Source organism: Carassius carassius, chromosome 46 (assembly GCF_963082965.1).
Source record: "Carassius carassius chromosome 46, fCarCar2.1, whole genome shotgun sequence".
Lineage (NCBI taxonomy): Eukaryota > Metazoa > Chordata > Actinopteri > Cypriniformes > Cyprinidae > Carassius > Carassius carassius.
The window spans coordinates 14592558-14606854 of record NC_081800.1 but is presented as its reverse complement, the minus strand read 5'-3'; the positions used below and the strand labels follow the sequence as shown (position 1 = coordinate 14606854).

General features: G+C 39.8%; 1 protein-coding gene across 2 annotated transcripts in view; it reads right to left on the bottom strand.

Annotated features, from left to right (window-relative positions):
- Window positions 1-10383, bottom strand: part of LOC132128969 (arginine-glutamic acid dipeptide repeats protein-like) — a 176654-nt gene extending 166271 nt beyond the window's left edge. For both annotated transcript variants that reach the window (XM_059540385.1, XM_059540386.1), the window contains exon 1: window positions 10146-10383. The gene's annotated coding sequence lies outside the window, so the exon portion shown is untranslated. The remainder of the gene's footprint in view (window positions 1-10145) is intronic.
- Window positions 10384-14297: the final 3914 nt, after the last annotated feature.

Sequence of the window (14297 nt, the reverse complement as noted above, 5' to 3'; positions counted from 1 at the left end):
CTTATCGCAATGATTTCTGCGGCAATATATTGCACAACAAAAGTTGTAAACGTGACAGGCCTAAGCCTAATATCTTAAAACAACAGATGCAGAAAGCACTGCTACAACCAATTACCCGCTTTTTGCATTTGTGCTTCACACATACACACACAGCAAAAAGCATCTTTTGAGAAGAATGAAAGAGCAGGACTGTTATGCGTGCTTTCAGACTGTTAAATTTAATGAGTACACAGAATCTGAATGGCCCATCAAGAGCTCTTCGGAAGGAGCATGACAGCATTGTCCAGGGCATCAGATCTTTCAAGGAGGAATCATGGATTTCCAACAAACAAGGGTGATTTGCAGTCACGCCGTCTTTGCAAATCAAAGCACACCTCACAGTTGAACAACAGCTGCATAAAAATGACCTACTTGACTATACAGATGTTACACACTATGAAGAAAAGCCAAGAGGTAAATTAACCAGATGACACCTCTTTAGACCAGTGACGAGATAATCTAGAAATTAACTTATACCTTATAGCCTTAAAGTGATGATCCAGTTTCAGTTAATGCCAGTCAAAAGCATTTATGGCATAATGTTGATTACCTCAATAAATCATTTCAAATTGTTTAAATTATATAACTTTACACAAAAAAAAAGACAGCAAGCAATTTTCCATACTAAAATCATTAACATGCATACTAATTTCATGGGCCAATTAACTTCCATTGTAAAGGTCCATTTACATCAAGAAAGATAACTATAACAATAACTATATTAGCGTCCACAAAATGCATGACATCAATCTGTTTATTAAGCACATGCTGCAGTTTTGTCGTCTACCACTTTATATTTGCCTCCGTTTCTCCAAGCACCATATGTCGCGACACTGTGACACATATCCAAGTCTGTGCTAAGCCGCACACTGGGTTGGTCAACTATGACATGAATTAAGGCTCGGATCAAAAGGATCAGTATGTCAGTATGATGGATCATTATGTAAATGCTGCCTCTCCCTGCCTAAATATTGACAAATCAGCTCGGAGAAGGGAGGCAGCGAAAGCACACAAGCATCCACATGGGATCTCCCCTCCAGTCGCCTGACTGACACTTCATAGGAAATGTCTTACATTTACAACCCATTATTTACTGCTCTCCCTATGATTGCTTCACACTGGCCCTGGTAGCAGCTGCCCCAAATTGTCCTCTTGGGTGAATTCTGAGCACACTCTTGCTCAAAAGATGGATTCACGCCATGTCAAATACACTAACCAGACTATTTCTGTTGTCACCAATTCCCAGATTGCTGCCCCTATCCTAAAAGAGTACGAGAATCTAGGACCGCGCAAGACAGCTTGACTGATGTGGATAATACAGCGAGACACAATTGTATGCAGCAGGCTACGACTCACTTCACCAGTGATGTTCAGCTTTAAACTGTACTAATACAGGAAAATTGAGGCCCGTTCACACCTAGAATATTAACTATAATAATGACTATATTGCCTTCCTTCCACACCAACGACCCTTATCATTCTGTTTCAAGTATGTGCTGCAGTTATGTCAACTGCTGCTGTAAAATCTTGAGTTCTTCAAAAGACTATGAACATTTGAATGACAAATGTTGACAAAGATGAACATTGGCTGAAAATGAACTCACCTTCAGGCTGTCCAAGATGAAATCGTTTCTTCACTTGAACAGATTTAGAGAAATGTATCATTACATCACTTGCTCACCAATGGATCCACTGCAGTGAATGGGTGCCGTCAAAATGAGAGTTCAAATAGCCAATAAATACATTACAATTATCTAAAGTAAGCCAAAATAATCCATTATAATGCTTCCTCCAGTGAAAAAGTCCATCACTTGTTGTCCTCTCACATCAAACTCCAACAACATATTTGTTTGGAACTGTTTTCTTTTGTAAACAGTGTTTGATCTGTGCATATTTCTCTCCTGATTCAGACAAGAGAACTTTCTCACTGGAGAAAACAATATTATGGACAGAGGACTTAGATGAAGATTCTTAGAGGAAATCTCTTAATGATGGACTTGTTTCTTAAAAACACAGTTTTTTACAAAACAATAATTGATGGACTGGAGTCACATGTGATTCTTTTATCAGCTGTTTGGACTAAAGGCTTCTAAAGGCATCCATTTCAAATATGGAAATGCATGCACTGTGTTTGGGAATGAAGATTCAAAAGGCAGGCTGAATTGAGTGCTTCTTTTGCGACGAGAAGGATGTGCTGCGCTTTAACCTGTTTTCAAAAGCTGAGCCAGGTGTATATGTACGGCAAATACAATAGGCTGTCTCCTTCAGGGGTGAAAAATGAGCACAGCTGTGAGTCAGTGTGACACTGATTTTGTTCAACAGTTTACATAGCTGCTCTGTGATACCCTTGAGATTACTCTTGTGCCCTTTGGCCAGCAGAGAATGATTACTAATAACTTTCTCCTACACAGTTAAGACTCCCACACACTCTTCTTTGTAGCATGACGCTGAAATAAGATCATCAGAGAATAGCAAATTGACAGTTATTCTAGCAGCTTCTATATTTCTGACAGCTATGTGGACAAATACATTAGCTACAAACAAGAACCTGTGGTAATGTCAGTAGCCGCATTTCCACTGTTGGGCCAGTGCGAGCCAGGGCTTAAAGCGGGCCGGGCGGGGCTAATAGCCTCGGGCCGGTAGCACCGAGGCCAGAATAGCGCAGGGTTTCCACAGTCAGGGCCTGAAGCTCTGCTGTGCATGTTAAAAGCGGCCGTTTGTTTGCATGCTTTGTTAAATATTCAAATTCAAAAGGATCGATGTTTTAACTATAGAATAAGTGATACATTGATCATATTGATTTAATTTATCAGGACTCAAAATTAATCACAAATAAATAAACTTATTTCTATTTTATTTATTTATTTTCAATGCTTATGAAAATAGCCTGCTTATTCAGGCGAGCCTGTTTCTGTTTATTTGTAGCCACAGCCTATCCGTCACATTTAGAATGGTAAACCGTGATCTCTGGGTTTTGCACTTTGTGAGTGAAGTCTGTGTGTTACGCGTCAGCCCAATTAGTTTGTGGGCATCTCCGTTAATTGTCATCAGCAACAGCTGTCACTCATTACTCATCCCTATATATTGGTTTGTCTAGCGTCTTGTGTTCGTGAGAGCGTTGTTTCATGTTTATGACCTATGCTTTGCTTTCTTGTGTGTTTCTGCGTTGGATGTCCGTCTCTCCCCGGAACCCCGTCCACGTCCACGTAACCCACCACCAAACAACACCACTTACCTTCAGCTCGCTTCCCCGCAGTTCCTGTGTCACCCTCTCCTGCTGCCTACTCCCCTCCGCCTTCTGGATTCGTCCCTCATCACCACCATCTTGGACTGTGCATTCCTACCAACATTGTTTGTGTCTCAAGTACTGTCTATATCATTGTCTTCATTAAATATCATTAGTCTCGCACTTGCTTCCTGCCACTTCTTCACCCAGTTGTTACAGAATGCTCTCACCAAACATGGAAGCAGCGAGCACCACTTAACTGTCTGAATTCATTCACCACAGCTTCAACCGCATGGATCAGCAGCAGGAGAGCATCGTGAACACCGGACGCGCGATCCAAGCGCTGGTGACACAAGTGTCCAAGCTCACCCAGCGGATTCATCAACTCACCTCTCCCACCGCGCCGCCTGCGCCGCCCGTCCCCCGGGAGACCTCCCAGGACCACTTCCGGCCAGAGCCGCGACTTCTGGGGCCAGAGAGTTACTCCGGTGAGCCAAACTTTTGCAAGACTTTCCTTAACAAATGTTCCATGCATTTTGCATTGCAGCCCTGCACCTTCGCGACAGAGGAGTCCAAGGTTGCGTTTGCTCTTACCCTACTCTCTGGCAGGGCCGCCTTATGGGGGATGGCGGTGTGGGAGAATCAACATCCGTGTTGCGCCTCGTTCCACGCCCTCTCCGAAGAGATGAGACGGGTGTTTGATCGAGCTGTGGCCGGCAGGGAGGCCGCTCACCAGCTCTCGGGACAAACAAGGAGAATCATCGGTGGCGGACTATTCCATTCAGTTCCGCACCATGGCGGCCACGTGCCAGTGGAACGAGGCAGCGCAGTGAGATCGATTCCTGCATGGGCTGGCCGACCGTGTTCAGAAGGAGATCTACCTCCTCGAGCTGCCCCCAACGTTCAACGGCCTAATCGACCTGGCAATCCGCCACCTATCCTTCACGCCATTACGTTTCTCCGGAAAGGGGCCACTCGAGTCGAGAGAACATGGTCGGTCCCGTCGACGATCACGAACCCATGCAGGTGAGTAGAGCTCGGCTTTCCCGGAAGGAGAGAGAGCGGTGGAGGTCCCAAGGACTATGCTTATATTGTGGTGGCTCGGAGCATTCCATCCATTCCTGCCCGGTAAAAAGAGCCAGTCCAGTAGTAAGTTTGAGGCTACTATCGGGTGGGATCTCCGCCAGGAAGTCCTCAACCACATTATCGACTCTCCTTCCGGTGAAACTGCGGTGGGAGAACCACACTCACGACTGTCACGCCCTTCTAGACTCTGGGGCCGAAGGTAAATTCATTGACTCTCTCCTTGCACGTCACTTGAACCTTCGAGTCCTTCCTGTGTCTCATCCCATCCATGTCACCGCTAGACGGGAACTTTCTCTAAGGGGTTTTCCAAGCACTCGTTAATGACGTGTTGAGAGACATGGTAGATCAGTTTACCTCATGGACTCCCCTGTAGCTCCCATTGTTTTAGGTCACCCCTGGTTAATCAAACATAGTCCACGAGTGGATTGGGGTTCCAACACAGTCACCTTGTGGAGTGAAAGTTGTCATGAGTCTTGTCTGGTTTCTGCTTGTCCTGTTGTGCCTGTTTCTGTATTTCAGAAAGAGACCATGGTGTTATCAAACGTGCCCACAGAGTACTTGGACGTGAAAGAGGTGTTCAGTAAGTCCCGTGCTGCTTCTCTTCCTCCGCATCATCCCTACGACTGTGCTATAGATTTAGTGCCAGGTAAGTCTCCGCCTAAAGGCAAGCTTTACTCTCTTTCTATTCCGGAGAGGGAGGCCATGGAGAAATACATTTCTGATTCCTTGGCATCGAGGTTCATCCGCCCTTCCTCTTCTCCTGCGGGGGCGGGATTCTTTTTTGTGGGTAAGAAGGATGGTTCTCTGTGACCCTGTATTGACTACCGAGAGCTGAACAACATCACGATAAAGAACACCTATCTGTTACCGTTGATGTCTTCACCTTTCGAGAGGTTACAGGGAGCATCCGTATTCACAAAATTGGATTTACGTAACGCTTATCATTTGGTCCGCATCAGGAAGGGGGATGAATGGAAAACCGCCTTTAACACCCCTAGAGGGAACTTTCTCTAGGGGGTTTTCCAAGCACTCGTTAATGACGTGTTGAGAGACATGGTAGATCAGTTTATATATGTTTACCTGGATGACATACTGATTTTTTTCTTCATCTCTCCAGGAACATGTTCAACACGTCAGACGAGTGCTCCAGAGGTTACTCGAGAATGGGCTTTTTGTCAAGGCGGAGAAATGCGTATTCCATGCACAGTCTGTCCCCTTCCTAGGGTATATCGTCTCGTCCGAGGGAATACGTATGGATCCTGACAAGGTTAAGGCTGTGATAGATTGGCCAGCTCCAGATTCCCGTAAGGCCCTACCGTAAGGTTTCTGGGATTCGCCAATTTTTATCGACGTTTCATTCGTAATTTCAGCCAACTAGTCTCACCTCTGACGGCCTTGACCTCCCCCAGTACTCCGTTCAGGTGGTCGGATGCAGCCGAAACTGCATTTACCAACCTCAAGAGCCGCTTCGTTTTGGCTCCCATCCTTGTAGCTCCTGATCCCACACGGCAGTTCGTGGTGGAGGTTGACGCATCAGAGGTGGGGGTAGGAGCAGTTATTTCCCAACGTGCTGCCTCGGACGATAAGATGCATCCCTGCGCGTTTTTCTCACATCGTTTATCTCCTAATTATGACATTGGTAACAGAGAATTGTTGTCCGTCAAATTAGCTTTAGAGGAGTGGCGTCACTGGTTGGAAGGGTCAGGGGTACCTTTCATTGTTTGGACCGATCACAAGAATTTAGAGTACATTAGAACTGCCAAAAGACTCAATTCCAGGCAGGCTCGGTGGGCACTTTTTTTCGGTCGTTTTGATTTTACTTGGTCACGGTCTTTGTCATGTCTTAATGATAATATCTCTATTTTTATAAAAGCTCCCGAACAAAAACATTATTATATTTTTTATGATAGGCAACGTGAGCTAAACTCTCAAGACGAGGCTTGTGACAGATAATATAAGTTACTAAATAATTACACGATTGTGATAGAGAATAAGAAGCTGACGTCTGATTTCTTCAAGTGGTCATAGTTACATAGTCTTTTACATTGCTTAAAATATTTCTGCCTTGTTTAGGTGATTATAATCCACATCGGATCAACTTTTTTCAAACACTCGCTGCTGACTGAAAGTGAGTTTTGAGCTCAACTGATTTAAAATTGTTTAATGCTGGTGTTAAAGCTGTTAACTTTCTGAATTGATCCGCAGCGCAGACGCTCTCTATTTTTATAAAAGCTCCCGAACAAAAATCATTATTATATTTTGATGATATATGCTATGTGGAGCTAAACTCTCGAGACGAGACTTATGACAGATAAAATATGTTAAATAAATACACAATTGTGATAGAGAATAAGAAGCTGACGTCTGATCTCTCCTGGTTCCATTTACCATGTTTACTATGGTAACATTATTAATGTTTAGCGTGCATAATCTTTTACATCGCTTATAAAGATTTCTGCCTTGTTTAGTGATTATAATCTACATCGGATCAAGTTATTTTAAACACTCGCTGCTGAGTAAGAGTGATTTTTGAACTCAACTGATTTTAAAAAGTCTTCAATGCAAACGTTATATAGCTGTTATCTTTCTGTAATGATCTGAAGTGCTGACGCTCTCCAGACGCGGAGAAACTCCGCCTTTGTTCATAACCCCTCCTCTAGCCCCAGCTGGCCCGCTTTGGCCCAAGGTTTTCGTCGGGCCATAAAACCTGGCCGTTGGCCCCGAGGAAGCCCCGGCAAGGCACGATCAAGCCCCGGAAGTGACAGTGGAAACGCGTCTGGCCCTGGCACGCACTAGCACGCCCGGTTTAAGCTCGCCAGTGGAAACGTGGCTAGTGTTATAAATTCTTCATTAAAAGGCATCATGTTTATGTTAAATGGGTGACATCAGTTAAGGACTGTGTATGACCAAATGCTCATGTGATAATCCCAGCCTGTTTGATTGTATTTTACTTTCTTTCAGCCTGCAAGAAATGGAGTGCTGAATGGAGCAACCATAAAGCTAAGCCACTGTGATTAAAAGAGAAGTCTATTTGTGAGGAGAATGTCACTTAATGTCGCAAGCCTGCAAAATAATTAAATTGGCAATTACGTCTCAATTGCATCTGTAGAGCAAGACCACACCACAAATGAATCTCCAATTTTCATTTTTGTAGTATTTTTGTATTTACTAGAAATAATACATTATAATAAAATTATATAGAACATAATATTACAAACTATTTTATATATTTTAATATGCATTTTAAAAAAAATTAGAACTTTACAAAAGAACATTTGCATTCGACTTGCATTCGTATTTTTTGTATTAGGTAGAAATAACATTCATATAATAATTACATAAAATATCAGCATTATTATTGTTTTTAATAGATTTTAAATAAGAAACTACAGTAAATTGTAAATCGATTCACTGACATTTTTGCTAGAAAACAATAATATACAATGAAAACAGTAATGTTTTACAGCACTGTTTTGATGCTTTTAAGATTATCAGAAGTCATTTTTGCAATTTCAGCAAAACTTTCTCAACCATCTAGACAACGCTATCTCAGTGACACTATAGAAGAACTTGTACAACACAGAAAACCAGTTTGCAAAGCATTAACATGGTTGTAAAAGCTCAGTAGGTGTAAATTCATTTGCAACAAAACACTGGTCCAAAAGGGCAAGAGGCTGTTCTGTAAACTGGCCTGAAACCTGCTTGCACTGGCCTTGGTCCAGTGGGCCATTCCTTATTGAGCCCTGACAAGCACAAAAAGCCATGTATACTAGCCAGTCAGGAAGCATGAAATAACGGTTTTACACATTAAATCTATTTAGGAAAACAAAACAGATTGGCTGAGCACTTTATGGGGGATTATCAATCACACTGGATAAAAATGACCACAAAAAACACTCTTCTGCCAATTCCAATCACAAGCTGTTGAGAATGCCATTTGGTCTTAGTGCAACACAGTGGCAGGTGGTTGTACAATTCAACCTGTGTTTACAGCATGCTGAATGGACAAAAAAACAATGCACGATTATGATCTAATTCAGTATATTTCCAATTAAGTGTTCACATTTGATTAATTAGCTGGTTTATTGATTCCCCATGTGTAAACTAAAGAATTAAATGTTAAAACACTATCATCATAATCACGCTACACAGCTTACAAACCAGTATCACACATCTTACATTAAATAGTAATACAAATAAACATTATAACAGTTACTTAGATTCTTGTTTCTTAGGACCACAACTGCTGAAGCAAAAAGCTTGTTTTTATACACCATTATAGATATATTGCGATGCATATGGTGTGTATATATATGCATATTGTTTGGAGATTTGGAGATATTTAGCATCACATCACTTGCTCACCAGTGGGTCCTCTGTAGTGAATGGGTGCCATTAGAATGAGAGTTCAAACAGCTGATAAAAACATTACAGTAATCCACAAGTAATCAACACAATTCCACCCCATCATGTTTGTAATAAATCCATCATTACAGTGTTTTATCTTCCAAACGTAGCTTCCTCCTAAAATATCATTCCATAACGCATAATAATGCTACTTCCTGTGGAATTTTTTTTTAAAAATCCGTACCATTGATAAAAACATCTTAATAATGGATTTGATTCTTACAAATGAAGAGCTTTCCCCTTCACAAGACATTAATTGATGGACTGGAGTCGTGTGAATTAGGCTATTTGTGGATTATTGTGATTTTTTTTTCAGCTGTTTGAACTCTCATTCTGACGGCACCCATTCACTACAGAGGATCCACTGGTGAGCAAGTGATGTAATGCTACATTTCTCCAAGTATTGTGTGACCCAAGGATGAGCAAATTTTCATTTTTGGATTATTCCCTTTAGTGTGCATCAATCAAATCATCTCCACTGTGTTTCTGCAAACATACAAAGTAACAGTCACAACACATAATAGAAATGCAATCGGTGCCAACCACCTGTTTACATCTTCAATCTTCACGGTCAGTATACTTCATTTGCGTTTTCATCTATTCATCTCTTTTAAATCAGTCAAAGAACAAATTAGTATCATTTTGAAAACTGTTTAGATAACCAGTTTTAGCAACAAACTACACATACAAATGCCATTCTGAACCTCCATGACAAGCACTATAAAAACGGGAGATTGATCTTTCAAAGCACACGTCTGACAAGCCAGACACTAAACAAACATGGTGTGTAAACACGGTCACATGACCTCTCAGGACACATTTGACAATAAAACTATGTGGTCAAGAAACCAGGCTTGATTTAGAAATCACAAGACAGGCGAGACTGATGCTTCTGGGTGACCTCATAAATCTTGCAATGACACGATCTCAGCAGATTCAACATAAAAGGCTAAGAGAAATTAAAAACTGAACAGTGAAGAAGCACGCATTGCCAACAAAGCGCTCGTGACTCGGGTGCAAGACATAATAAAACACGAGTCAAACTATCAAGTTCAAACCTATCCCAACACTTTTATAACCCATATGACCGGGTTTAAGTTACTGGCCTTCGAATGACTTAATGTCGCGGTGTTATGATTATATCAGCTCATGAATAAAAGAGAGATGATCACTGTGATCGTTGGCGCACACACACACACTCTGAAGATGAGGATGATGATGCTAGCCCGCTAGCTAATGTCTCTTGTTTTAATAAAGCATAACACCTCCTCAACGACAGTTCACAGCGGCTGTAACGTTAATTAACAAACGGAGCTAATTACTCGAGCCAGAAAATAATCCGATCATCTTCCGTACAGCCGAAAAGACGGATAAAGTCGGAACTTACCTGAAATCTTTCTTTACAACATCAGAGATTTTGTGTTTTGAGATGTTGTAACTGAGCACCAGGTAGCGGAGAAGAGTCATGTGCCGCCTCAAGTGTTTTAGAGTCGTTTTACACCTCTGGCACACCGATATTAATGATATGGTTGTCACTTATCAATATTTATGGTGGTGAGAAGTGTTGGTAACGGGTCAGTGTTGGGACACAGTGTTATCTTTCTCTCTCTCTTTTCTCCCCCTCGCTTGAAAGCCGCTCTTCCTGCGAGAAGAATAACATGCACGTGAAAACGCTCTGCCCACTTTCCAGTGTCGTGTGCTGCGATTGGTTGAACGCGAACAGAGAGTAAGAAGCTGACCAATCGGGTTGGTTATTTTGTGATTTAAAAACGCGCGTGTATGTGTGCGAGTAGTTTTGGGTATGTAGGACAGTCTAACAGTGCTAGTACGATGGTAGTGAGGGGAATTTTAATTCACATAAGAGATTCGGATTTTTAATCCGTTTAATTGCATTGTTCTCTAATTTTAATCAAATCTAAACATGCACCAAAAGGAAATCTTTTATTGGTGCTTTTTCAGTGCCTCATGCATGAGCAGCCATTTGGGCTGGAACTGTTTTTGTTGTTGTTGTTGTTATTGTTTTTTTTTTGTTTAAGTTAGTTTAAGTTGAGTGAGCCAGGTTAATGTGCTACAGATTATTTGAATTAAATTATTTATTTAATGTCTACAAATCTGATAGCTTTGAGGATTATTGTTCCAACAAATGCAAATAGCTGTCCATCACATTATATTTTCTCCTCCACTGATGTACTTTTATCAAGCTTTGATCTCTGCAAACCAAAATAAAATTTTAATGAAATATTTTCCCCCCAATATTAATATTTTATTATTAGCTAGCTCAACACTGGATAGCTGCTTTATAACAGAAAATCAAGTTGTAATGCTAACTGAAAGTGACAATAACTATTTCTTTGTTATGTATAATTATTATTATGTATAATAATACTCTAAAGCTGCTTGATTTAAGGCTATCTATTAAATAAATAGTATATAAAACAGATGGGACGTTACTGGACTTTACTGGAGTACTGAACTGCAGAGCTCATGCAAACATCCACATCGCTGTAATCAGATGCTTTCTTAACTGCTGCTTTCTCACCACTGTCAGTTTTTGTTGTGTTTATATCATTATTGGGAGGAAAGCGTGCAACATATATTTACATATTCATCCAAACACTGCTTAGCAGCTTCAGGTTCAGCTGCATTTACTCTGATCTGAAGCACTGTGTTTTCTTTTCTTGAATTGCATCAGGAGAGCTGAATTATAGTCTTGCACTACAGCGCCACACTGGTCAAACTGCATTATTGCAAACATTAGGTCAAACAAGATCAAACGACTACTAAACAAAAAACATTTTTGTTGACAATTTTTTATTGTCTACGTTGTCGTCTAATCATTTCAGCCCTAAAAACACCAGTTGTAAGTACGCTATGTTCCTCTTCACGTACATAGCTATGTTTTCAGATGCATTAAATCACATTTCAAAAGCATAAATCTGTTCACTTCTATCTATGAGCATCATGACCTTGTATTTGCAGGATTCTCAAGCTTTAAACACCTAGCCAAGGAGCACATACAGTGTGCGGCTCCCTGCTGTGGACATGATTGGTTTATACAGTAGTCTTCCACACTTCGTGTTTCTCCCTCTCCTGGTTAAGTCAGTCCCAGAGGATTCATTCAGCAGTGGGTCATTGAACATGACCGCTGAGCCCTGAATGCTCTACTTAACCTTCTGCTGTTCTGTCATGGATGTAATCACACAAAACAATATCATATCGGTTTACATTTAACATTTTTATCAGTAGCCATGTGTATTTTTAATATGTACAGTCACTTGGTGGATTTAACAATCAATGGTGCTTTGGAATAACTGACACAATCCTGTTTTGCATTTTTATAGACGTTAGGTGAAAATGTGTTGCTGTTTTGCATTTTTTACAGTACACACATTCAAGAGAAATAAACTGGATCCAGATCTTATCTCATTCTCTATTAGCATTCAAACTGAACTGAAATGCAAAGAAAAGAAAGATATGTAAACGATAATGGTGAGGAATTAGATTTCACTATTTAGAATAAGTTGAGCTGAGTATAAAATACATTTTGATTCATTTAGTGATTCCTTCGGCCATCTGCAGATACATCGTAACATCGAGCGATTTAATCAATAATAATTATACTTTAACAATTATAGTTATTTATTTTTAAGCTTTATATATAAATACTTAAACTTTTTTTATTTAGTTAAGTCAACAGACCAATTATTTTTTTTATAATACTTAGAATCTAGTATTATAATTAAACAAGTATATACAAAGAAAAAATATATAATTTATTTAGTCAACACATCAAAAATATACCAGCAAAGCCATTTACAATTACATACTATATAAAGCCATTTATTGAAAACCATTTTTGATATATTACAAGTGCAGCATTGTCTAACAAAGAAAAGGAAGCTGGGGAAAATGATAAATGGACACACTTTGGCATCATAGTGTTGGAGAAAAGAAAAAAAAAACAGACTGAAGTCTAACTGTTTTGTGTTACGGTATAATGATCACAGCTGGCTGTTTTCTCCTCTCATTATGATAAAGGTATCAAGAGGCTCACGCCAAGATATTGTGTGGGAAACGGATGGCTTGTTATTCTATTGTGACATGACAGGCTGAACGAACAATAAAAATGGGGGAAGAGAGAGAATTTTTGTCCGAGGGTCTTGATTGGAGGAGAAGGAGCGCGCCGTGATTGATTTCAGCGGGAGATGTCGAGGAAGGAAAGTGGATTCAGGAGGTGTCTGTAATCAGAGAGACAAAGCCAAACGTACAAGTGCGGTTACGAGACAGGTTCTGTGCAAGAAAAAGAAACAGGACACCTCCCCTTCCCTTTGTCATTTGAAATATGCAAGCTTTTGATACAGAATACCATACCTCGATCATTCATGCCAGCATAAGACAGATGGCCTGAATCTCATTTCCACTGCAGTGCTACCTTGTCTTGGCAGCTCATCTGATACTCTGCTATTAGTAATCCCTTACATACTGTGTGTCAAGGTATAATGTACATCACAGGTTTAATGGCACCTTTAATCTGGCAAATTCCCTATGTGTGTATATATATATATATATATATATATATATATATATATATATATATATATATTTATATATATATATATATATTTTTTTTTATCTAAAGGACTGATGACACTGAATGAAGTGGGTTAGTGGGTTGTGGGAGCTTTGAGGAGTGAAATATAATCAGGATTACCGGAGACAATAAAGCACATTGAGATTTGATTGTTATCGAATCGTGAGTGGATTCATGCTCCCAAAGGAACACTGATGGCAACGAAAAACCTGAAGGAAATATGTATGCAAGTGCACATACTATGCAGATGAGAATTATTCGATTAATACATCATAAACACATAACATTATAAGCCCTAATGATCATAATGCATTTAAATTCAAAGCCATGATGTTCTTTCATCATTCCAGATTAAAAAATAATAATAATAAAAAACTTTCCTTTTTTGCAAATATGTAGTGTATCAAAACTGAATATGAATTAGCTAATCAACCTTGTTGCTGGTAAATTTGTATATTTTTATGCACTGAAATATTACATCAAAATATTTATTATTAAATGTAGCTATTTTATAGTGTTTCTATAAAAGAAAATGCTTAAAGGCATAGTTCACCCAAAAATGAAAATTTTGTCATCATTTACTCACCCTCTATCTTATCCAAATCTGTACGAGTTTCCTTCTTCTGCTGAACACAAAAGAAGATATTTTGAAGAATGTTGGTTACTAAATCCATTGACTTTCACAGTATGGAAAAAAATACTATGACCATGAAATGATGACAGAACTGTACTGAAACAGTTGCTTAATCAGTAAAATGTTTGCTTTAACAAGTCAGTTTTGGCACGTGGTACATGCAGCCAAGAAAAGCCCAATAGTATGATACTAGCCAAGATTGTGCATTACACTAAAACAACGACAGAGGGCAGTGTTGAATAAATCACGATATTCTTTCTCAAAACATGTAAGTATACATATATACCGCGATAAAAGAATCGCTTGAGGACAAA